The following is a 26,810-nucleotide window of genomic DNA, read 5'->3' as shown; positions in this document are numbered from 1 at the left end:
AGAGAATGTATTTTAAAACTTGAGTCCCTTATGTTCTGAGTGATTTAGCACAGATTTCATAATTATATTATGTGAATATTTTGCAGAAGTGTTAAGGGTATTTTTATTAGCTTTTGCTGTTGCTGTATTGTTGATCTTTTTCACTTTCTGGTGAATTTAGGGGTTTATCAAGTTGGCACTAGATTCTCACCTGAATATTACCTTGGAAAATCTATTTGGGCACCCTGTATTCTAGCATTTTGAAGTTGAGAATGGGATATGTGTATCCATTTTGGTTTACGTTATTCTGTGTAGGGGCTTCCCTCTGGGGGAGGTGGGAAAGAAAGAAAAGGTTTCAGAGAGAATTCCCAAAGTGGACCAAAGTGAGTGTGTGGCATTTTGATGCAAGGGAGTATTGTGCTTCGGTAAGGAGTCCTCAAAGAGCATACTCTGGTCACAGATCCTTAGTGGTTTAATGTGGTTGGGAGACAAGGTTCGTTGGGTGGTGGTGGGAGGGAGCAGCTGCAAAGGAATACCAAAGCCAGATTTTAAGGCTTTTGGAATCTTAGCTGAACTCATTTACTAGCTGTACGTCTGTGGACAGATTATGTGATTTCTCCGAGTTTCAATTTACTTAAGTCTGCAAAATGAGTATAATAAAAATATCTACTTTGTAGGATTGTTATGAGATTTAAATGATGTAGTATAGGTACCTGGCACACACGTGCTCAATGAATATCAGCTGCTGTTAGTACTGTTTTAAGGCATTTGTTCTTCAGAGCTGGAGGATTTTGAGTGGAAAAATTACATGACCACAGTTACAATTTTAAATATTAATTCTGTATATAGAATGTATTGAAGGGGAAGAAACTGAAAGCAGGGAATTAAGGAGGCTTGTGCTAGAATATTGGCTAGAGATGATAAGATTCTAGATTAAGAAATGAGGCAGTATTGGAGAGGACATGACAGGCTTGAGAATTATTGCAAATTGTCATGTACATTGTGTTCCATGAGTTGGAAGATCTAAAGGGAACTAGGAAAATTGACAGCAAGGGTATGGACAGAGTACCCAGCTGAGTAAGAAACATTGTGTTCTCCTAGTCTTAATAGGAGAGGGCTTAAGAAGATGGTTAGAGGCCCAAGCTCACCATTGCCAAGGATCTGTGGCTGAACTGGGCTGCCTGCTGTTCCTCAGGTGGGGCTGGAGCATTTGGGCAACTCAAGGAGATGAGTCCAGAGCAGTAACATTTGATAGCACACAGAAATTCCAAGTGTCAGGAAGCTCTCTTTGAGTGCAGGACAGGGATAGCATGAATCACTGTAGACTTCAGCAGTACCAGGTGTATGAAATAGCAGGAGCTAGTTCCTGAGGGGTTGGAAGGACAACAGAAACTGACAGTGTTGCACTACATTTGGATTTGAATCTCTGGGTTCTCCTCTTTCTGAGTGCTAAAAGAGGATCAGGCTGTACTAAGTAGGGACTCACCTAAATTTTGTTAATTTTATATTAGACAATATTAAATTTTATTTATTTATTTATTTATTTATTTTTGGCTTCTGGCCAGTAAGGGGAAGTGAACCTATGACCTTCATGTTTGTAGCAGCATGCCCTCCCGTTTGAGCTAACCAGTAGCAGCATGCTCTCCCATTTGAGCAAACCGGCAAGTCCTGGAAGTATCCCTTAAAAGCATTTGGTATTTTGACATTTGTGGGACATTTTGAAGTGTTACTATGTAATCATTTTGGGTGAAGATGCATTTCTAACTTAAAGTTTTGTTTTTGAAGTACTTCATATACATTCTTAATGAATGCTGTTCTCTTTGGCAAGTTCAATTGTAGCATTTGAAAAACTGCCTTTCACAGTAGGATGATTAATTTTTAATTTTTTTCCTAAGTTGAAGTTCTTCCCTTTCTTACATATTTTTACTTAAAGATTCTTTCTTAATAAAGAACAAAGTTCTGTCTAGAATATGATGTGTGTTTTTTTTGCCATTGAAGTGTTGCTTGCATTGAATTGACCATTTGCTAGTATGGGTAGAATATAATGTACTTTGGTGTGGTTTAAGGTGTGGTTTTAAGATGTGTTTGAGACTCAGGCCTCAGCCTAAGATGTTTCCCCATTTATTAATCATATTTTATAAAATTATAATTGTGTTATTGAAGCAAACAAGATTTTGGGATTGTTCATAAGGTTGTCGGCATTTTTGGTTGTTTAAAAGCACCCGCTAGATGATACGTCTCCTTCGCTATTGAATTAGAGTAAGACTCTTTTTATATACTGCTCTGTCCAAGACCTTTTTTAAAAAGTAGCTTTTAGTAGAGCTTCATTCATAATAGGTTTTTCAGTAACCTTTATTTCTTCATTCAACAGTTTTTATTAAATGCCTTTTCCAGTATTACAAGAGTCTTTAGGAATTTTTTAAAAAACCTAAACATTTTGTGCTCTTGTCCTCAACGAGCTTCCAGTCTAGTGGATAAAGTAGAACATGGGAAGGTAAAATTTAAAAAAATAAAATAGTGTGATGATTGCTATCCCAGGGATATCCAGCTATGCCATGGGAGCATGTTGGTAGAACATCCAGGCAGATTTCACATGAATGTGCTGATTCTTTACTGAGATTTATTGCTGTATGTTACACGAGAAGAGAAAATACAAAACTGGAAGGAAGCTGTCATCTAGCAGTCTGATGTAGGTCAAGACATAGGACATGATATATTCCAAAAAGCAGAGTAGTTACAGACATTCTGCTTCATGGGAGATTGCAAATTGTAAGAAACCTCTTATAGTTCTCACCCCTTATCATGTCATCTCCTTATAGAGTACCTTTTGTATGCTTCTTTTCTCCCTCTGTTGGGGACACTACTCTGGGGAAGAGATATATGAGATCAGTTGAAAGGAATTGGAATTTTTTTAGCATGAATAAGAGAAGTCTGGGATCGATTGTCTTTAAAAAAAAAAATTATTTGGTAATTTCATAGTCAGAAATGTTGCAAGACCAAGAATAGTACAAATAGTATCTGAGAATACTCTTTATCCAGATTCACCTACTGTTAATATTTTATGACATTTGCTTATTATTTGCTCTCTTGCATATATACGTATGTGGCCCTTTCCCCACTAAATACTTCAACATGTATTTTCTAAGAATAGGGATTTTTTTTTTTATTGTACAGTTGTGTAGACCTCACTAAATTTAACATTGATCCAATAATTTAATCTACCATTTATATTCTAATTTTTTTTTTTGATTGACCCAGTCTTCTTTATAGCATTCCCCCCTCCACAGACTGCTTTTTAAAGAGCAAAGAATGAATTGTGAGTGACTTTTGGTAGAAATTTTTTATTAAGGGTCTAAAGAAAACCATAGAGACTTTGGATTCTCCTTTTGCTTCACATATATCCCTCCCCCAGTCTTTCCCGTCTCAGAAAATGACAGCACCGTCTAATTGTTAAAGACAGAAACCTGAGAGTCATTCTTGATTTCTCTCTTTCCCCACCCCTTGTCTTTAACCCCTTACCAAGTCCTGTAGCTTTTACTTCCCCCACGCAAATTGAAACCCGTCTGTTTCTTTTTATCCTATCCATCTACGTCAATCTGCTAGGCCATCATCATTTTTCATCTGGACTCCTACATAGTTTTCTGCCTGATTTCCCTGCTTCCACATTTCTTCCTTTCAATTCACTCTCCTCATAAGTCAGATCTTTTAGGAATGTAAATCAGATCATGTCACTCTCCTGCTTAAACATTCAGCGGCTTTTCATTGCTCCAGAGCACTCTCTGGATAGCTTAGCTCCTTTTCCTTTGGCTCACAACTTAAATATTCTCCCTTTGAGAAGCCTTCCTTGATATCCAGTCTGTTATTTCTCCTATAGCATTTCATTGTTTTCCTTCATAGCACTTATAGTATGTAATTATTTGTTAGTTTGTTTTTTCCTCTGTCTCCTACACTAGGCTGTAAGTACAAAAGCATAGGAGCTATGTCTGTTTCGTCCACTTTTGTATACCCAGCACATTGCTAGGATTGTAGCAGGTGATTAATAAATATTTGAATACATGAGTGAGAGGAAACCTGAGAGGTTATCTAGTTCTACCTCTCACCTAGTGTTAAGAGTCTGCTCATATCTCGCAAGTGATCATCTACCTTACTTTTGAATGCTTTCAGAAATGGACAGCCTATTTATTGTTTTATGTAGTTTACCTTGTTGAATAATTTTGATAGTTTGAATGGTTTTCCTTATTTTGGATTGAAAATTGCCCTTCTGTTATGTCCATCCATTGACCCTAGTTCTGCTCCTCTGTCACCCCTAAACTGTTTTGACCCTACATGCCACACCTCAAACTATTTGACAGCAACTGTCATGTATCTCTTGGTTTTGCTAGGCTAAAACATTTGTAAATGCTTCAGCTTTTCATGGTGTAATGTGATTCTTCACCCTTATTCCCTCTGTATATACAGTATGTCCATTTTGTCAGGATAACTCTAAAAGTAGTATATTGAAGGATAGAGATGTTTATAGTCTTTGGTCCAGTAATCCATGGTTAATTTATAGCATATTAACTCAATGTAATATAATGTAGCCATTAAATATGGGAAATATTTATAAAATAATGATATTTAAAAAGTAGAACATTAAATTGTGTCTAGTTGACTGTGTGGAAATGAAATTTAGAAGGTTACATGAACTAATGAGAACAGTTGTGTTAGGATGGTGGAATTATAGGAAGATTTCAAATAAAGAGTATTTTATAGTTAGTTTAAAAAGAAGAAAGGAAAAAATATGATGCTCAGAACTGTTAATGTCATTGCAACTAAAATTAAGTGAGATTTCAATAGTTTGCATTAACTCTTCTGATTTAGATTGTATTTCTTTTCATGTAGTTTAAGATTGCCTGTTTTGTGGCCTTATCGACCAAGTGATAGCTACATGTGGCTAGTGGCTACTGTGTTGACAAGGTATGTATGGGACAGGTCAGATATAGAACATTTCCATTATCAGACAGTGTTCTATGGATAGTGCTGGAATAAGAGATTTTATGGATGGGATTATTCATGAGAGTGAAAACAGGCAAAGTGGTGATTTGTGCATATAATCCTTTTGAGGCTAAAGAGGCTAAATCTTGAAGATCAGGTGAGGGAAAGGAGGTATGTGAACAAGGCACTGGCCATCAGGTGGCAGTGTTTCCTCAGGTTAGCTGGTTATTGGAGAAGTGCTGGGGGTGGGGGAAGAATGAGGGGAGCTGTCCTGAGTGGGAGCCAGTGTGGAACATTCTGTGTGTGTAAAAGTTTTTTGATAGTGTTTTACATTTTGAGAAGTACATATGCAGAAAATATTTCTTAGACACTTACATAAAAATTTTTTTTATATGTATTTTTAATCTTTTAATGCTCAGGAAGACTTAAAAAAGAGCTACATATCAAAAAAACCTTTTTGTAAAACCTATTAGTCTTTATCACTAGATTGTCAACTACTTCTATTTTGCTGCCAATAAATTAACTAAATGACTGTGGAGAGTGGTGTCTATGCAGTAGAGGAACAGAGAGCTGGCTTGGGCTGTTTTGGGTTCATTTTGGCAAAGTCCTACCTGCCATAGCTGTCAAAGCTTCCTCTGCTACTTTATGAAGTACTGTTTCTTGTTGCTTTGTGTTGCTTCGCCCCCCACGGATTTGTCACCCCACTTCCCCTGGGTAACGGAGGTGCAAAGGATTACTCAAAGCCCATCTCTTCTGAGCAGTGAGAAGCCCCAAAGTGGTTAACTTCCCTGGGACTCTCCAGCAAGAGGCATCCCTTCCTCAGGGAATTAACCTTGAATTGGGGTTCTCTTCCTGCATTTATTTTCCAGATCAGGAATTTACAGGAAGAGATATAGGTGGGGTTATAGTTTAACAATATAGGCTGGTAACTTTCAGCGAAACAAGCCATATGACATTCCAGTAAAGCTATCAACAAAAGTTTGATCTTAGCAACTTAGATATCAATCAGTAACTAATCTGTCTTTGAGCCAGCAACCTTGCTGTGCCACAATTCTTATCTTGCAACAGAGACTCAATAGCCTGGGGAAAATTTCAAGTCCTCCGCAAGGTCAATATTTGAAACTGCAAGGCTTTGGAAAACCAGGCCCTGTGAAGTACATATGCTTTGTAGTATATTCCACAGTTTCTAGTGCTACTTCCTAACCTGAAACCTCTGGGACTCTTTGGTCACTCTCTGTAGGAAACACTCCCATATTTCATAGTATAGTGTTGTGTTCCTAAAGCTTTTTTTGACTATTACCCTCATTAGAAATACATTTTACGTGGTGTACACAAGTATCCAGACATATAACTGAAACTGTCATGAAACACTTACCTTTCCTGTGTATGATGCCTTCTAGTATTTTTTATTCTGTTCTATTCTTACTGTAGCAAGGAAACTTATCCATTATCAAGTGGGCAAAGACTGCTTTAGGATATGCAAAATAAATTTTAAGAAAACAACTGAATGTTACAAAATGAAGCTGTAAGCATTTTAGGTTTCATTTTGGTTTTCCTTGTATGGGACACTTATTAAGGAAAATATGTTTATATAAATACATTTTACAGTACTTGTCCTAGTCTGTTAGGGCTGCTATAACAAAATACTTTAGATTGGGTAATTTATAAACAGCAGAAGTTTATTGCTCACTTTTCTGAAGGCTGGGAAGTTTAAGGTCAAGGCACTGGTGAATTAGTGTCTGACTAGGTCTGTCATCCTCATGGATCGTGTCTTCTAGCTGTGTCTTCACGTGGTGGAAGGGAAAAATAAGCTCTCTTGGGCCTCTTTTATAAGGCAGTAATCCCATTCAAGAGGGCTCTGCCCTCATTACCTAATCACCTCCTAAAATTCCCACCTTTTGATACTATGGCATTGGGAATTAGGTTTCAACATAGGAATTTTGCAGGGGACAGAAACATTCAGACCATAACAGTACTGTTTAAGGTTTAAAAAACATTGCAGGCAAGTTTCTTACTCTAAGGTCCACTGACTACAACCTGTCTTATTTATTTGGTGTAAGTATGACCATTACTACACACTTACTTTACATGAGGAGACGGAGGAGACTGAGTCTGTATAATACTGCTCACCATTTTACAGTTCAATCTTTCATTGACTGGCTTATTTATACAATTTGTATTTTTTCCTTAACTTTCTTTTAATGGTCAAGCTGACTGGCTTTCAGTTCAGTATCTCTCCTTTTACTTTAGATTTCTTCCTCAACTTGCTTTTCAAAACTTCTCCCTGGACCACCCAGTTGTACTTCTAGTACTCTTATGTCATCTTCCTATTTAGAACATTACCTTCCATTTTCCTCGATTGAATCTTTAGCCATCTCTGATTTCTTGAGGTGGTGAGAAGTATTTTCTTAGTCTTAATGTACAAGGGACTTTTAACTCTTTTTTTTGTTTGTTTATGGTACTTGTCTGATTTGCTTTTCTGTGTTCCATTTTTTTGGTTTTAGCTATGTTTGAATGAGAGAGTTATTTTAAGGTACAGTTTCTGTCCGTGTTATAATTCATTGTTTAAAAATGTGGTTTTTTTTTTTTTGCACCTGGCCATTACAGGGATCTGCATCCTTGATCTTTGTGTTGCAAGGCTATGTGCTAACCAACTGAGCTAACTGGCCAGCCCTAAAAATGATTTTTTTTTTACTGTGATAGTCTTGAAAAAGCTGCAATTTGTATATTGTTTATTTTCATTTCTTCAGGAGGCTCTGGTAATGCCTTTTTCTTCCCCTCTATTTTTGCATGTTTGTGTTTTGTGATTAAATTTTTTTTTTTTTTTGGCTTATTAAAGTTAAATTGAGCATTTTCTTTAGGGCTCTTTCCCTTTTACCCTCCCCACCCCCTTCCACATATTCTTCTAAAACCTCCACTGAAGTGTTAATTTCTTCAGAAAATTGTTTATTCTTTGGATTTTTCCTCTGACACTAACTTTAAAATTGCTTCAAATAATTCTTTTTTTTTTTTTTTTGACCAGTGAGGGGATCGCAACCCTCGGCTTGGTGTGGTCTGCACTACACTCAACCAGTGAGCGCACCGCACCAGCCACCCCTATATAGGATCCGAACCCGCGGCCTCGGCGCTACCAGCGCCATACTCTCCCCAGTGAGCCACGGGGCTAAAATGTTTTCTCTTCTCTGTTCTGTACAACTTTTACACTTACAGAAGAAGAATCAGGTTTTCTGATTTGTTTTTCATGAAGAAGTTCTTGAATATTTTGCATTGTTAAATTTGATTGTTCCTTTCCCTATTTCTTACAAAACTAAACACAACCATTGCTTGTGCTTGTCCTGCTGTTTGCTATCTCCAGTATCTCAGCCATCTTGTCCAGAACTAGTGAATGTACTGGGAAAAGAATGGGGTAGTCAGTTCTATTTTATGATTTTCATTTACAGACAAAACCTGCTTGTCATTAACCAATAAATTGATGTCACGAGCTGCAGTTTGAAAAACATAAGTATTTTGAGTGTTAGCTTAAGAAAATGAATTGGAGGGAGGCCATGTAGGGTAATGGTTAAATTTGAATCCTAACCCTACCACTTAATAGTTGTGGGATCCTGTGCAGATTACTTAACTTCTTTGTGTTTAGTTTCTTAATTTGTAAAGTAAAGATTATATTTACTTGATAAAGTACTGTGAGGATTAAATGAGTTAATGTATGAAGGGTCTTCAAAAAGTTAATGAAAAGATTCGTATAATTTTTTTTTTTTTTTTTGGGTGGCTGGCCGGTACAGGGATCAAATCCTGGACTTTGGTGTTGTCAGCACCATGTTCTAACCAACTGAGGTAACTGGCCAGCCCCATATTATCTTTTAGTTCTAATTTTCCACAAACTTTTGGAAGTACCCGTTTATTTGAAATCCTTAGAACATTGGCTAACACATGGTAAGAGCTATAAAAGTGTTAGCTGTTTCTGCTGCTGCTGTTACTACTGCTGCTGCTGCTACAACTACCACCTTCCACCATATTGAATGCCACTGACTTAAGTTCAGTGGTTCTGGTTCCTTACTCTCTGTATGAAGTTGGATTTGGATAAGTTATTTAACCTCTCTAAACCTCTGTTTCTTCACCTATGAAATGGAAATAAATACCATCAGCCCTCTGTATCTGCCAGTTCTGCATCTGTGGATTCCATCAACTGTGGATCTGAAAATATTCATAAAAATAAATAAATAAAATATAACAATATGATAAAAAAATACAAATTAACAAACAATACAGTATAACAACTATTTACATAGCATTTATATTTATTAGGTATTATAAGTAATCTAGAGATGATTTAAAATACATGGGAAGATGTGCATAGGTTATATGCAAATACTATGCCTTTTTATATATGGGACTTGAGCATCCTTGGATTTTGGTATCCATGGAGGATTGTTCCTGAAACCAATCCCCCACAGATACTGAGGGGTGACTATATACCTATCTCATAGTTGTTATGAGGTTAAGATCTGATAATTCTTATAAATTGTTTAGCACAGTGCCACATACAACTATACTTGATAGAAATTAGTTATTATCATTAAGAGCCCTCTTTTTGTCTTCAGCAGGCACAATTAGGCTTGTCTCCCCTTTTGGTTGCATAGGAAGGAGAGTGCTTAGGTCATGGAGACAGTGAAGAGCCTACCTTCCACAGGTGTTCCCGTCTCTTGGGATATGGGCCTGATCCAGCCCCAGAACATGATTTGTATTCACTAATATCGTGTGCTGGGCTCTGTGCTAGATGCTTAGAATTTGAAAAATTAATCTTTTAATTAAGCTACTGTGTATATATTATAGACATTTTTATTATACTTATATTTTTGAAATTATTTGTAGTGCTTAAATTTTCCATGCTCTTGCTAGTTGAGTTTACTCCTAACATTTAGTAAGACCTAGTTCTTACCTCCTCCGGCCTCATTCAGCTTCAGACACAACTCCCACACCCTGCAGGTTCAGCCAATTCTGACTTAGGTGGGTGAGTGAGGTCCGCAATTAGTATGGCTGCTATAGGCACATTGTTTGGTGTTCCTGGGACCAGAACCCTCAGCAGTATGTCATCAAGCTGCTACCTTCTTCTAGACTCAGCTAGCTATAACTCAGAACCTCTGCCTTGTTTTACTGTTTGGCATTTTAGGTTTCATAATGGGACTGGAGACCCGCCTTGACATTACATCCAGTGGGGTCTTGTTCTAAATATTGTTCCCACTATTTAAAAATTTTTTAACCTTCTCTTTGCATTCTTTTCCTGCAGGAAAGACTGCTCCCCGCCCCCCGCCAAAAAAAAATCAATTGCCTGTATATTCCCTCAAGTTATTGCCTTTTTTCTTTCCATTTTTGAATCTGCTGCAGTCAAGTTTCTGTGTCTCATCTTATTTCCTGAAACTGCTTTGGCAAAGGTGACCAAAATTGCTGACTACCAAGTCCAGTCATTCTTTTCAGTTTTTGACTTTGCTTATTTGTAGAATTTGACACTACTGCTTATTACTTTTGAATTCTCTTCCAAACTCCTCTTTTGGTTCTCTTTTTCCTCCTGGATTATACATTCTCATCCTTCTCTTTTGGTTTTCTTTCCCCCTGTCTATTCCTTAAGTGTTGGTGATCCCAGGACAGTGTCGTTAGCCTTTCTCTCCTACATCTTCTCCAGGTGACCTCTGTTTTTGGTGGAACATTTGACCATCTTCCCTGTACTAACAGTTCGCAAATCATCATCTTCCTTTCAGACCTTGCTTTTGCTTTTCAGACTCCTTTACATGACTGGTGAACACTCCCACCTGCACTTGTAGGCACTTCAGAGTCAGGTTGATATGCTAATAAGGTCATGATCTCTTTCCCCAGGCATAATGTTTATTCTCAGTGAAAAGCACCACTCTCCATCCATCGGACAAGCCTGAAATCCTGAAGCCTTTTCTGCTCATTTCCTGCATCTAATCAATCAGTTATTCATCCAAATGGTGAACACAATATTCACTAATTATTGTGCTCTCATTTTGTGTCAATTATTGTGACAAAATTTTTAAGATTTAATATCACTAATGTCTTTTGTACTTGTACCATTTTGCTATAATCCTTGTTGTCTTTCCCAGTTATACCTTCTTTTTTATTTTTTTGTAGCTAATGTAATGGGATTATTTTCTTGATTTCTTTTTCAGCTAGTTTATTGTTGGTGTATAGAAATGCTACTGGTTTTTGTATGCTGATTTTGTGTCCTGCAGCTTTACTAAATTTGTTTAGTAGTTCTAAGAGGTTTTTGGTGGAGTCTTTAGGTTTTTCTATATATAAGATCATGTCATTTGCAAATAGGGACGATTTGACTTTCTACTTTCCAATTTGGATACCCTTTATTTATTTCTCTTCCCTAATTGCTCTGGCTAGGACTTCCAGTACTGTGTTGAGTAAGAGTAGTGAAAGTGGGCAGAAGATTTTTACTTTTCAAAATGTTAAAGTATGGGTGTTCTAGTTGCTATTAAAAGTTGTGTGAATAATTATCTAAAACACTTTGTAATTAAATCATGCAAGGAGTCAGCATTTAAAGAGCACAGTTATACTGAGTCTAAGACTGTGTCATGCTTCATTTTTGTTGATGTTTTTAGTATTTTTTAAAAAATGGTTTATGCCAGAAGTTTTAAGTTTCTTCTTGAAAAAAAAAGTAAAGAATAAGGTGCCATGAATGGGGTAGAAATTGAGATTCCAAATTAGAATAAATTATTAAGCAAGAAGGAAGCCATCAAGGAAGAGATTGGTTTCTGCATTACAGTTAGTAACCCAGTGTGGTTTGTGGAGCAGTGGGAAAAAAATCAATATCATGAATTGGTACCTGTTTTACTTAGGTAAACAGGAGCTTATGAGTAAGAACTTATAAACCAGTTCTGTAGGACCTCAGATATGTATTAACTGAAATATACTGCCAATTGTGTGTTATGCTTTATGTATAGTATATATGTATATATAAATATGTATATACATGTTGATATTGTGGATTTGAGATAAAAACTAATAAAATTGTCAGCAAGACACTTTTAAGGGATATACTGTTCATCCTTGCCTTCAACCTACATTTATAAAACACCAATTATATGCCAGGCTATGTTGTAGGGTCTGAGTTAGGAAAAAGATGGATGAAAGAACTGGATCTCCAGTGGAAGGAACATAAACCTGTAGTAGTCTGAGGAGCATTTCTTGGTTTGTTGACATGAAACATGAGCCCACTACCTAACCTTGGTGGTGGACTTGTCCGTTGCAAAGGTGGCTTGATGCTATGAAGGGTGAGGGCTTGTGCATTTCAGGCACAAGAGACTATTTGTGTAAACACATGTTGGTGAGACCATGGTCTGTTGTGGGAGCTATGAGTTCCAGAATGCCTCAACAAATCAGACAGAATCCTTTATAAGTACAGTCATGTGTGCATAACATCCTTTAGGTCAGTGAAGGATGGTGGGTACGACATTGTTCTCATAAGATTATAATTGAGTTGGAGGTGTGTAGTAGGCTAAACCGTCTAGGTTTGTGTAAGTACACTCTGTGTTTTCACAATGACAAAATTGCCTAATGACACATTTCTCATAATGTATCCCTGTTTTTAAGTGACACATGACTGTAGCTAGTGGAATAATCCTGGGCCAATGACTAGTTACACTGTCCACAGATACCTTGAAAATTCCATGGGCCCCACTGGTCGCACAGTATGTCCTCATATCTCCTTTTTATAACATTAATTATGTTTTTATGTGTGTTTTAATGTCTGATCTTTGCTGGACCATTAGCTCTATGAATGCAAAGTTTATGTCTGTTTTAGTCACAATCATTTCCCCAGTACTTTGTACAGTGGCTGGCAGATAATGTGTGCTCAGTAAATATTTAGTAAACAAATAAATGGTGTTATGGGTAACATTATAATGGTGTTAGGGAAAACATATAACAATAAGTCTGTTGGAAAATAATGTGGTTTAATACATGATTTTAGTAATTTTGTCCAGGGGGTCCAATAGTTGGCCTCAACCCACCCAGTGCTCTTACCAGGTTCTTGATTCTGCCACAAGAAAGAATTCAAGGGCAGAGTCACAGTAGAAAGTGAGAACAAGTTTAATGTAACAGATAAGAAATACAGGTTTCACAGGGTTCGGCATAGCTCCAGAGACTGAGCAGGGCCCACACCAAGTTTTACTTACAAAAGTAAGTTCAGTACAGACATCAAGTGTAACCCAAAAGTAAGAAAAAACATACTTAAAGCTCAGTACAAGGTACAGTCTGGCTCAAGAGAGTGAGTAGCTGCTTGCTGAAAGTAAGTCTGATACAAAGTAAAGCACATACACCTCATCCAGTAAAGGTTGGGTTCCCTCCAGGAAAGTGAGCAACAACCTCAACCTTCTGTTGGGATTTGGATTTTTTAGTTTCTCTAGCTAATGAATATTCAGTTAAGGCGGTGGCTCCCAGTTATGTAACATTTAGTCTTCCACGTGCTCAGTCGGTCTCTTCCTGGAGTATGTTCATTGGTCATACCCTATCACATGCACCAGGCCTATTCAAGAATAGTCTGTGCTTTCTACTGAGCATGCCCAGCAACTGGATTTGTATAAACCAGTCCTTTGTGGTCTCATTTTCCCTGTGTTGGTGCTAATAAGTCTAACTGGCAACAGTAGCTTTCTTCCAGGAGAGAGCCCAGAGGAGGGGGCCTGAGAACTCAGGGAGTGGCTGGAAACCCAGAGAGGCATGTCCTGCAACCTGAAGGCAGGGAAACTGAGCACCTCCTATATCATTAGTATGGGTTCTTTTCTTCTAATTTCTGCCCAAGTTTTCTTTTCTTTCCCATTAGGTGAAGTTTAGCCCTGTAGATTTCATAGAGAACACACTTGCCTCTTGAGTGGCTTACCTCTGTGTCATGCTCGTTTACCTGCCCGTAATCCTGCCAGCTGGGCCAATTGTCGAGCTAGGGCTGGGTCTGGAGCTCACAGACCCCTCAAGCCTGTTCACAGACTGGGTCACAAACTCTTCATATGCCAGGCTGGGTCCCCAGACCCCTCACATGCCAGGCTGGGTCACCAGACCCCTCATATGCAGGTATATGAGCTAGGTAACTGGCAAATAGGTCCTTGGAAGCCATAGGTCGGAGAGTGTGCCTGTGTGTGGCGGCTGCCCGAGGCAGTCAATGCCAGCCAGGTCATAGCTCGTCATGTAGAGCTAGAGCTAGGGACTCTGGTGCTCACAGACCCCTTGAGCCTGTTCACAAACCCTTCACACGCAGGTCTATGAGCTGGGTCACCAGACAAAACAGTCCCTGGAGCCTTGATTGAAGAAGGAATAGTCTTTATTCAGCACACACAACACTATGAGCTAAGCAGTCCACAGAGAAACTCAAAAACTTGACTGCTACCGGCAAAGTCCAAAGACAAACTGAGCAGCTGCCAGCAGAGTAAACATGCTCTATTGTTAGATGTGGGCTCTCTGCCACCAGCCTGCTTCACAAAACTGCAGAACACACAATTGCAGTTAACTAGAAAGATACATGAGTGCACATGCACACTGACTCCACCCACACAACTTGTTTACAAGCAGTGTGCTGCTTGACCCCCCAGCCAGACCTGAGCCAAGGGAGCCTGACTAAATTATTCTGTTTTCCCCACACCTTGCATGTGTGCGCACTAACTCCACCCACACACAACTCGTTTACAAAGAATGCGCCGCACCACCCCCAACCGTCCCTAAGGAGAGGAGTCCTGATTAAATTATTCTATTTTCCCAACACTTTGTTTCCCCTGTCTCCAGAGATTCGGAAGACATGTATAACTACAAAATAGGACATCTTTGTAAGGGTAGGTACTAAAGTTAGAATGGAGGTTTAAAACCTTGTATAGTCAAAATTGCCCTTGAAAAATCAGATTAAAACCTAAGTTTAGCCTGGTCATCTTGCTGCTTTGGTTGAGCACCAGTCCAAGTAGTTCTCCTATGTAAAAAGTACCCATCTCCAGATAGTAGTATCTCTCACTCTTGGTAGCATGCTTATGCCGTGATGGGCATGTACAAACTGAGACTTACTGAGGGTAAAAGATTCATGTCTTCCCTTATATGCTCACTTTGTAGTGTATTCTTACTGAGTGGAATGATGGGTGGAATCACCTACACCATTAATTCTTCTGCAGCTCTGAAGTAATTGTACTTTGTCTAAATTAAAATATGCATGTGATGTGATTGCCACCCCCATCTCCACTCTTTTCAGGTCCAGAAATTCATATATATATAGGCAGTTTAAGTTCTGAAAGGCTGTTCGTAAGTTTTTTTGGTAAACAATTGCTAACATTTTTTTGGGGGGCAGACATTGCTGAGAAACTTTTATTTTGGTTGGTTGCTTTGTTCACGTGTATAAAACCTTATGAGTTGAAAGTGAGTAGAGGAGCTTCGGTATGTGGGACCTGTGAACCCTGGGCATTTGCTGTCTCATGTGGTCCTGGGACCCTGGTATGCTTTGTGAAGTTTGTTCCTTGAAAGGACTCCTGTAATCTCCCACTGTTACTGATTCAAACATCTAAGAGCTATGGAAACATCTAACTCTTACCACATAGACTTTTTTTCTTTAAAGCACTTTATGTCTGGAGGATTAGTTAATTCAGGCATTGCTGTACTAATAATATTTTTATACAATTGTGGAATTGGGAGGGAACCTGATTTATCTGCTCCTAGGGCACCTACAACTGTGAAGGGGCTCATTGTATCTAGGGGATACAGAATGGAACGTGAAAATTGTTCAGTTGATCCATTCATGTGAGGGGAAAGTCAATAACTGGTTAAACTAATTATGGTAATACAGGTTAGACTAGAGCAGTGGTTCCACAATGTTTGTGTGTATCAGAATCACCTGGAGGACTTTGTTAAAAAAAGATCACTAGGCTCCACTCCCAGAGTTTCTTAATCATTATGTCTAAGGCCTTAGTAAATGTGTTTCTAACAAGTTGAGAGGTGATTTTAATGCTGCTGATCAGCTTTGGTCGGGGTACAAGGCTCGTTTTATGTACTACTAATTCAAGAGGACTTTGTCCTCTGTGGGAGGAGTTAAGTGTAGAGACTAAGCATGGGGAGTTCTCTGAATGGGAGAAGTATGCAGATACTCGGGGGAGAAGGGTTTGGGGCAGATAGGAGAATGAAAGTGAATGCTAAGAGAAGAAGGATTAATGTGTAATATGCTGTAGTTTATTACATATTGCCTCCTCTGATGAAAGCATCCTTATTTGGGTTTTACTTTTTTAGATGAAAATTATACAAGGACTCTTTCAAACATTATGAGTAGAAAAAATAGTGTGATTAACCCTTGTGTATCACTCAGCTTTTAACAGTTATCAATTTTGTTTTATCTGTCACACTTCCTTTTTTGAGGGAGGTTTTGATATTTCATGGAATATTTTGGATTTTCATATTTTGGGATTCCATCACTTTATCTGCATTTATTAGTTTCAATTCTTCTATAAAGAAAAATTTGCACCATCAATTATTTGATTACCTTGAAAACAGGAAAGGCAGGACAGATGCTTAAATTCTTTTATCAGTTTGTAGAAAAAGTTGTCTCAACAATGAGGCTCATTTTTGCTATTGATAGTATTAGAAGCGGTTACTGTGAGGAATTAAAAAAAATTTTTAGAGAAACTTTAAAAAAAATTGACATATAACTTACATACTACAGAGTGCATAAATCTTAAATGATGTCTTTCAGTGAATTTTACAACATCCAGATTAAGCTGCCAACTCCTCAGTCAGCCCCTTTTCAGTCAACCCTCTCTTGCAGAGTTAATCCTGTAGCAGGGGTTCTCAACAGTGAATTCCACATCAGCAGCATCAGTATCACCTATGAACTTGCTAGAAATACATTTACTAAGGTGTTAGACAGGTTTGTTTGTTTTTCAGAGTTCAGGTGCAGTTTAATTGTGGAGGCCTTCAAGAGCGGTATTTTTACCAAGTTGGTCTAAAAAATGAAACAGGATCCGGACATGGCCCCTGACAGTTACAGTAAGTTTCAAAATCCGAGCTGCAATTTAAATTGCTTCTTGAAAAATGAACAGTCAGTCTGTGCCAGGTGGAGTCTGCAGAGTCGGAGGGCTGGGCAGTGCCCTGCAGGCCCCGTATCATGGGTGCAGCCGGGTCACCAAGGCCTGAGGCTGTACGTTCTGGTGCCTGCTCTGGGATCCTGGATCCCTGGGAACTGGCTCTTCCCGCGCCCTTGGGAGCAGTGGGCAGGAGCCGGGCCCAGCCAAGAAGGGGCTGGGGCCAGCAGGCCTGGGCAGCCACCTGTACAGTGAACCCAGAACCGCCCCGGCATGCCCAGGCCCTGGCGGCGCAGCCCGAGAAGTCTGCTCCAGAGTGGCTTCAGCCGTCTTCACAGAGTGGATGGGCCGGGGGGTCTTTCCAGGGATGCAACAAATATGAGAATTCAAAAGCAGGAATAACCAACCAACCAATGCGGTGAACCACACAGGTAAAGAAGGCTCAGCCCAGCTCCCGCTGGCCTTGCTGGCCCTTCACAGACCAGGGGGTCTCCGAGTCAGCGGCTCTACTGACCCCAGGCGCCCATGGGATCCGGGGGAGGAGGTGGTACGGGTGCGGGGGGTCCCTGCAGCAGGACCCTCCAGCCCCAGGGAGCAGCCGGTGTGGTGTGGGGTGGTGCTGGAATGAACTCAGGAGACCAGGCAGGCGGGCTTAGCCCTTGTGCACGCTGACGTGCGGCTGGGTGAGGGAGCTGGGCACGACACTAATGATGGACTGCAGGCCACTGCCTTCCAGCAGCGTGCGGTGGTCACCCTCCTTGATTTGCACAGACACCTTCCCGTCTTTACAAATGTTTCATGTTTAGGCATTTATTGTTTGTCATATACTGAGCAAGGTTTGTGTTGGGTAACATATACTGATGAATCAAACCCAGTATGTGCCATTAGTGGATTTACTGCTTAGTAATCATCCACGTATGTTAATGTTACTCATATTACTCTTCTCTTCGACACTTGACTTCCTATGGCCCTGTCTTTATTGCCCGTTTAATTTAATTTAGGGAACTTTGCTGAAGCAGGCCTTATAAAGACCAAAATGTTAAAGTTTCATGTTGTGATTTGACAAACACTCAGTGTTTGTAAAATGTCTGTGCTAAATTTTATGCCTGTATATTATTTTAAAAGGCGTCATAACTTCTCAGGTGTTAGGCTTGGCTATTATTCAAGCAGTTTAGCATCTATTATTTTTTCCTAGAATGTTGATGACATTTGCATGCTCCATAGTTATTTGAATTTGTGTGTGCTCTTGAACTAAATGATAAAATTTGGAGGGAAGAGTTTGTTTTTTATAGTTTTGGCAGAGGAGTTCTGGTTCCTCTTTATCTGCTAGTGTTCTCCCTGTCTTTTAAATTAAAATTTCAAGAAGTAATACACTTTGAATCTGCTTTTAATAACGTTATTTATTGTTCCTAAACCACAAATTCCTTCTGAGCCTAACTTTCACAAGTTACTTTGAACCCCAACTGAGAGTTGTAGCTGGAGGACAAAAAAGTCAAATTGATACAATAATGGGACTTTGTGTTGAGCTTGGTGTGCAGTTTTTAAAACATTGAAGAATCTGTAATGAGTTGCACTGTTTTAAACTGTACTTTGGTCAAAGGTGTCATTTTTGCTCATTTAATTACTATAATCGAGACTTTGAATCAGCTTATGCCACAGATGACAGGAAAAACAGGAAAAAAGGGGATATGGGGGAAGTAGTTGAGTAACACAAGGTAAACAAACAACAAGTCATTTTAAATTATGATGTAGTCATCTGGATGTGAAAACAAGTTTTAGATGCGACTGCTTATCTCTATGTAGTCATCAGCATTGTTGTTCAGTTAGTTGTTCTTGGACTCTGAAGTGAATTTATGCCTATTTAAATCCCTAAAATGCAGGCAATTCATACTTTCTAAAAACCTATTTGAAAAACCAAAAAAAGAAAGTGAGTGGGTAGTTTCTCAGATGATAAGGTAATGGATATGAAAGAAGTTTGAAAAAGTGGCAGCTTTTTACTGTTCCTCTGCAGAACTTCCCCTTTAATTAATCCCTAGGTTTTTTGCAGTCTTTATGTTTCTCATCTAACATTAGCTATTCAGTCCCTTCGTTTGCTCTTGTCCCTAGCTGTCAGTAAGCCTCTCAGAATATTACATTCCTATGTTATGAAGGCATTCTGCATTGACCCTGAAATCAGGTAGACTTGAACCAGAATCCTTTTTGGCAGAAAGTATTTCAGCCTTTCTGAGTCTTGGTTTAGCTATTTAGGGATGGGATGAAATCTACCACTTCATAATATTATGAAGATTATAAGCAATTGGTAGGAACTTGTTCCTTTTTTTCCCTTCTCATCAAGTGGTGGAATCCTTTTAAAAGCAGGAAATTATGATTTACTAGTTTATAAGAAAGGAATTTATAAATAGTTTTGAAAATTATTTCAAATGTGAAATACCAATATTGTAAATGTGCTATGCTTTTAAAAAGTATTCTTATAAAAATTAACTCAAAATCTCAGACATTTCCACGCCCTATACCAGGTATTCTTAGTTCAACGTTTAAATAAAGCTCACAGACAGTATTAAAGTGTCTCAGAGAAGATTATTAGATGATGTAGCCAGCAAGCACTTTTTCAGTTGTTAATGATTACATTTTTTAAATACACTTAACAGGTTGTATATCAGGTAATGTGCGTGACAGATAGCATGGCTACCAAAAAGAGGCAGACCCACAATGTTTGTTTTATTTCATTTCAAAGTTATAAACAAATGTAGGAGAAAGTTTCATGAACATTTAAAGGCAGAAGGTAGCTCATCAACAAATGAATGACAATATTCATAGTTAAGCAGATAGAGAAACTTTACAGTTGAGCCATCAGATTCATTTAGACTTAAGACCATAGTTCAAGATGATTACTATCATTTGTGTTGCAAATATTTGTACATTTAGAAATCGGTAAGTATTCTTGATAGGAAATAGTCTGTTCAGGTTTTAGCATTATTCTTTTTTTTTTTTTTTTAACCCCCAAATGGTAGAAACCTAAACATTTTTTATTAACAGTGTGTCTGTCTTTTGGGCTCATTTAGTGCCTCTCAGTTATAAATACTTTAAGGTGCTCTTGGGAGATAGCATGTATTACTCTCATTTTAGATAGGAAAGTGTCGAGAGCCATTCTGCTATAAGGAATGGCATGGGAGCCTGAGGAGCAACACCCCTTGTTCAGCTAGGCTGCAGGGGGATCCCATGTGTGTGGCACGGCTCCATGGAATTTCCTGTGTGTTCACCTTTGGTTACTTGACAAGGCTTCCCAGAATTAGAAGGCCTCACCTTTTGGCTTGGTTTGGCTTTGGGAAATTCCGAGGGCCCTGGAGTTTCTCAAAGAACATGTTAATAATACATCAAAATTAATTGGTTTATTTAAAAGGCATTGTCAGTACTAAAGGTGTTTTCGATGCATGTTCCTGGTATGGTTTGGCTTAATTTAATTTTGTTGTTGATCTTTCCCATTAGTGATGTGTGCATTGATCCATTATAGCTGTGATCATGCTCTTGTACATGTGGAATGAAGTTATTGTGTTAAAAATTCTATCCATGTCCCTTGGGGAGAGGGTGGGTCCGAATGCAGTGGTGTTTACAACTAATTGATCTCAACCAGTAACAGATTTCTTTGTTCCTTCTCCACTCCCACTGCTTCATTTGACTCACCAAGAATATATCATTCCAGGATTGGAATGACACAGTGCCTGAGAAGGATCATCCTGGAGTCAGTTGGCAGAGATATGAAACGTTTTGTTATAGAGATAAATAAGTAAAATAGTATAATATAAACAAGTTTTGATATTAACAGGTTTGTTTTAGGTTAGTTTATAATTTAGAATCATTTAACAGTAATAGAGATTTATTGTTATATTTTATTATATAGAATCATGATATAAGTAATATGGTTTTAGTTGGTTAAGAATTAGCATAGTTGATATAAACATAAACATTAATAAATTGCTAAACATAAGTATAAGTAAGATTAGATAAAAATTTAGAATGTAAGTTTACATATAAGTTAAGAAGGTTAAGAATTATAGTTCAGACTAAAAGCCTGACGCTTTAAAGCCAAGTATGCTGCTGCTATTGTATAGTTTCCTGGCCACAAGCCACAGACTTTGGGGTGAACTATTGATGCATGAATAGATGTTTTTGTCAGAGCATGAGTGCTTTGGAACATTTTGACTTTTCCCTTTTAGTAGAAATGAAATAAGAAATGTTTTGATTAAAGATAAATCATTATGTAAAAGATTAAATAAAAAATATATAAGTAAAGCAAGATTCATGTGGTTGTTGTCCACACTTGCACTAGACATTTGTGGTCCGCCTTTCTCTTTTTTCCTTCACCTACTCCACACCACTTATTCAGGTCCTACGAATCCTGCAGAGCTGGAAAGTAGAGGCATAGAGAAATGAAAGAATAGAATGTTCTCTCCTCAGTCTACTTGCAACAGACAGGGAAATGTTAAAAGCCTTCCTGACTCACAGACTGAGTCACCAGAGGATAGAATCTTTAATATGTGTTATTTAGTGATTTGCAAAATGACCATTGTATGTAATATCATTACCAGTTTTCTTATGGTTATCCTGAAAGAGTTTGTGGGTTTGGGAGTGTGTTTTGTGATAAAGACCATTATAAAAAAAGAGGAATGAAGTTATCTGGCATGGTTATTGGTACTATCTCTTTTTCTACTCATGGCAGACATTGCTGCTTGATCATGACACTATCGGGGAGTCTGGATCTGACTTCAGAATCCCTTTAAACACCTTGCTCAAGGTAGTTACTACTCTCAGTCATAGATCCACAAAACCAAGTTTTTTTCAGTCTTGATTTACTATTTATTAAGTTAGTTTGCATTAACAGATTATAAGTTTACTTAAAAGTTGAGGATCTATTAAATTTGTGGGCCTATAGCAGGTCTCAAAGTATGTAGGACTCAGTTTATGCTCTCAACAGGTCTACTTTCTTATGGGTCAAAATAGACATGCACACAATTAGAAGACATGCTCAAGTGTATTATTGGTGTGAAGGGAATACAGAAGGATGTAAGATTAATTTTAACTGGAAAGGTTTGTGGATATAGTAGTGATTTTGGACTTTGAGGGTAGGTCCTTCAAGGGGATCTTTGCAACTTTAGTGAGTATAGAAAGTACAGGATGGATTTTGGGGAATGGGAAATAATACACATTGGCTTGAATGTATGGTAAAGACAGGGTGAAACCAAATAGAGGTTTCGGAATCTTGCTCCCTGTGCAATGAATTTGGGGTTTTATTTTGTTGTTCCTAGGTCCACACATGGTTTTTCATCAGTAGAATGACGGTGATCAGATTTGTGCTCTAAGAGGATAACTTGATGGTTTGAATAGAATTGAGATTGGAATTTAGTTAATGTAAGAAGCCTTGGTAGTAGCACAGGAAGAGATAGATGAGCAGCATATGAACTAGAATGTGGAATGAAAATGATGAATTTAGAATAAAATTTAAAGGTAAGATTAATAAATAATACATATTAAATTGAGATTGTGGTCTGGAGAAGTTGAAATGGTAATTTTTGAAGAAGTAATAACTTGAAATAAAAAGTCCTTTTTGTTCTTTAGACAGCTATTTTTATATCTTTTAAGTATATTTTATATGATGTTAAACTTAATTTTAAATAATTTTTTGTTAGACTGGAATGTTAAGAGTTTTATTTTAGTGCTGAATAAATGGTTATTTTTTAAATGCAGTTTTCTAGTTAAAACTTTTTAAATTGCAAAAGTATGGGTGTATTTAAAATATTCAAACAATAATAATTTAAAGACAAAAAGAAGTCTTGTCTTCCCCTAATCCTCACTTCCTTAATGGTCACCACTATTAACTATTTGTTTGTTTAAACGTATGTGCACACAAACTTCTTTGTGATGTCTCTTTCTCTAGTGTTATTTTTGTAAAAATGAGATTTATTATACAATTTCTTTAAGTGGAAAAAATGAACATGTTCATTTACATGTCCCAAAGATGTAGTCTTTCTGAAGCATACAATAACAAGAAGCAAAAGTATGTAAACTTAAAATAATGCTTAGTTATCAGTGTTTTAGTATTCTGTCTTAGAATGATCTAGCTAGCCAATGATTATCCATAAGTTAATTCAATTTAATATTAGTGCAAGGCTTTAAGTTACCTTAAAGATCTTGGAAATTATCTTCAAGCTGACATACTATAAAACATAATTACTGTTAAAATAAGAAGTTTGTGAAAATAATCGCTCAATTTAAACACAAATTTACATTTTCATAATCTTAAACATTGTGTATGAGTAAAGTTCACTTATTTGATCAGTAAGTCTGTTATAAGTTTCAGGAAAATGTTACTCTGATTAAAAATATTTGCTTTTATTATACTTAACACTGATAAAAAATGAGAGGACAGAGCTGTTTTTATGAAACCAAAATTGTTGAACTAGGTTTGTTTGTCAGACATTTATCTTAATTATGTGAACTTGATTCTTACTTTTCTGAGTTAGTTTCTATAAGAATAATTTTTAAAAGTATACCACATTTCAAGTATTAGAAGATCAGTTTCCTTTTTTCTGAGAATTTTGGTAATATTCAATTTATATGTGTTTATTTCTGTAAGCTAATCAGAATGGAGATACTTTAAGAGACTTTACAATCCAATTTATTAATTCCCTCTGGGATAGAATGCATTATGTACTCACAACTAGAGGTGAAGACCTTTCTGAATTATAGACACATAGTCCTGTAGACACTGAGAGAACTTTATAGCTTCCAATTCTGCAATTTTAGCCACGGATAAAGAGGAAACACAAAACCTCACCTTTCCAAATATCAAAGAGCTATTCTCTTTCCTGGTGGGCATGAAATTCCGAATTGATTTGAGCTCAAAATAGATAGACAAAAGAGATAATACTCCTTTTTCTTTCACCCAACAGAGAATAGATTTGTATAAACTACTAATTTGCTCACAGAGATCTCTAAATGGCAGTCCAAAAAATCCAGTTCCTAATCATTATTATCACTACTAGGGAATAACTTATTGATCATAAATAAACTAAAAACAAAAACAAAACGCAAAGTTGGTAAAGAAGAAAATTAAAATAAAAAGAGCAAAGTTCTGTTAATAGTCTTGATTCAGTCCTGGAAGACAAGACATATCAGAGCTAAAGCTGCCCATGAGTTTATACAGCTTTGACAAAGTAATTCCCTAGTTTGTCAGGTGAATCCACTGGGTATCTTTGTAGGACTGACAAAACTATTAAAGGATAAATTTTAGAAGAAGATAAAATCATGATTCTCATTTAGATATAAAATGAAAACATGTGAAAGGTTTTATTATCTCAGTATTAAGGCTGGAGTCAGATGTTACAGCTGGTTCAAAGGAAAATGGTAAGAACAGAGACATTGATAGATCAGGAATATCAAAGAGAATTTTCAAAGAAATGAAAAGCTGGCTTCTTCCTGAGTGGTGGAGGGAAGTCAGTTGAACCTCGGCTGGACAGAATTTATTTGCATGTCTGTAGACAAGATTTGTATTACATTAGTTTTCTACGTGTTAACGTTTGTTTTTACAGTGTTATGAAATAGCCCAGTGACAATTTCTGTAGGGTTAATTTCTTGTCAGAAGCTCTAGCATTTCTTTGGAAAGATATCTGGTAATTTCTTTTGTTTATTGCAAGTCTTAATATTTTCTTTTACAAGGTGATTTTTTTTTTCCCTGCTTGTGTTACTGGAGAATTATTTCTTTATCCTTGGTATTTCATTAACTTAACCAGGATGCGTATTTAGATCTGTGATTTGGTATATTTTCCTTCCCTTCTATGGATTTTTTTCTTCTTTATTTTAGGGATATTTTCGATTATGTCCCCCTGCTTTTCTCTTCCATTTGTTTAGTTATTCTACTTCAGGGATACTAATTATCTTTCTGTTCAATCTTTGTCCTTCGTTTTCTATCTAATTGCTTTGATATTGTTGTCTTTTTTTCTCAATACTCTGATTATTTAAAGATTTTTTTTCCATGCCAGTAGTTTGATTTTCAGTCTTTGGTTCTTTTTCTTTCTTTTTTTTCAAATTATGTGTTCTTAATTGGTTTCCTTAGCTCTTGTAACCTTCTTTTCAATTTAACTATTCTGTCTTTTCATCTTTGAGCTTTTGTTTTATTAGATATATATTCCTTATTAGGTTGTTCTCTGTTACAAAGAATGTTACAAAAGAAGGGATTTCCTTATTTTCCTTGTTTTATGTTTTCTTTCAGACTGGATTCTTCCTTTGTTTTGTGTGCTATATATTCATTGTCTTCCCTTCTTTCCACCTCCTTGTTTATACAGTTACAAGTCCATTTCTTTTTATCTTGCTCAGGCTTAATTTGGATAACTAGGTTAAGGCTTTGCTTTTGTCCTGATATAATGCTGGTAATTCCCCCTAAAGCCTTTCCCATCTTAGCTGTCTCTTCCTTTGACAGCACTCCCTCAGTACCCATTTTGAGAAGTGTATGTTTTTCTCTGTCTTCTTTTCTGTAGTTGAAGGGTATGAGGTGGTATTGGTGGGAGAGCTTTTCTGGGATCCCAGGCTTTTTTCTCTTTAGGTTGTGTTAAATGTTTTGCATTAGCCTCACTACATTCTCCTGAAGGTGTAGTACATTTCTGTGGGCTTCAGACCCTTCCTGCAGCTCAGCATAGTGCCTTGGAAGTGGGCAGATTTTGGTGACTCCTCTTGCCTCTGCCAAGGTTTCGAAGTTTCTGTGCTCAAGATGTATATTCTGGTCTTTTCTAATTGGATCTTTCTTTCCAAATCAGAGGATGTTTATTAAAATTTTCAAGTTTTTTAAAGTTTTCTTAGCTCACCTATTTTTCTCATTACTGCTTCCTGGCAGTGTAATCAGGCTAGGAGCCGTACCGTACTGTATGGAATCTTTTTCTGTTTACTAGTTTTAAAATTTATATGTTCTGGGCCGACCCCGTGGCGCACTCGGGAGAGTGCGGTGCTGGGAGCGCTGCAGCACTCCCGCCGCGGGTTCGGATCCTACATAGGGATGGCCGGTGCGCTCCGTGCGGCTGGTCACAAAATAAAATAAAATAAAATAAAATTTATGTGTTCTTAGTTCAAACTGTTTCTGTTTCACCCCAGCATCTTTGTCTGCATGATTTTCTAAATATTTACTTTTGACATAATATCACTTATGTTCTCTACAAACTAATACTTAGGCCATGGTTGACTTGGAATCAGTTTTTTTTTTTTTAATTAAAAAATATTAACAAATTAAAGACAATGTCATAAGATACATAAATAAGAAATCAGACTCTAGGACATATATTTTTCTTTTATTTGCATTTTGTCCTTGTTTGTATTTTTACAGACTTTTTATATAATTACAGTGATAATATAGTGACCATATTATATTTGTTAATGTTAGGACATTTTTATTTTTTTATTTTATTTAAAAAAATTTTATTTTTTTGGCAGCTGGCCGAGGACAAGCATTTTAATATTTCCATTTTATCTTTATAATCTTATCACATGACATGTCATAATTTATTAAACAGTTACTCAAAAAGAGGACACTGGTTGTTACTAGTGTTGTGCTCTTGTGTATGCATTGATCCTTCTTGTATTTGTAGTGTTGTATTATTTTTAAAATAAATTTGAGGGATTGAGATTAATAGATGAAGCAACTTTATTAAGACTTGTAGTTCTCACTCTGATACTAACAGTAGTGTCTGTTTATATTACTATATGGAAATTCTTTTGGGATAGTTACTTAAAATGACAACTGTAATAGCTCAACCCTTA

General features: G+C 37.2%; 1 protein-coding gene across 3 annotated transcripts in view; it reads left to right on the top strand.

The window, feature by feature from the left end:
- The window catches only part of CCSER2 (coiled-coil serine rich protein 2), a 215,429-nt gene that overhangs the window by 19,477 nt on the left and 169,142 nt on the right, over positions 1–26,810 (top strand). The gene's annotated exons all lie outside the window — the stretch shown is intronic.

This window comes from Cynocephalus volans, chromosome 2, assembly GCF_027409185.1.
Source record: "Cynocephalus volans isolate mCynVol1 chromosome 2, mCynVol1.pri, whole genome shotgun sequence".
NCBI classification, from domain to species: Eukaryota; Metazoa; Chordata; class Mammalia; order Dermoptera; family Cynocephalidae; genus Cynocephalus; species Cynocephalus volans.
The sequence above is the reverse complement of the archived record's forward strand: the minus strand, read 5'-3'. Positions and strand labels throughout refer to the sequence as shown.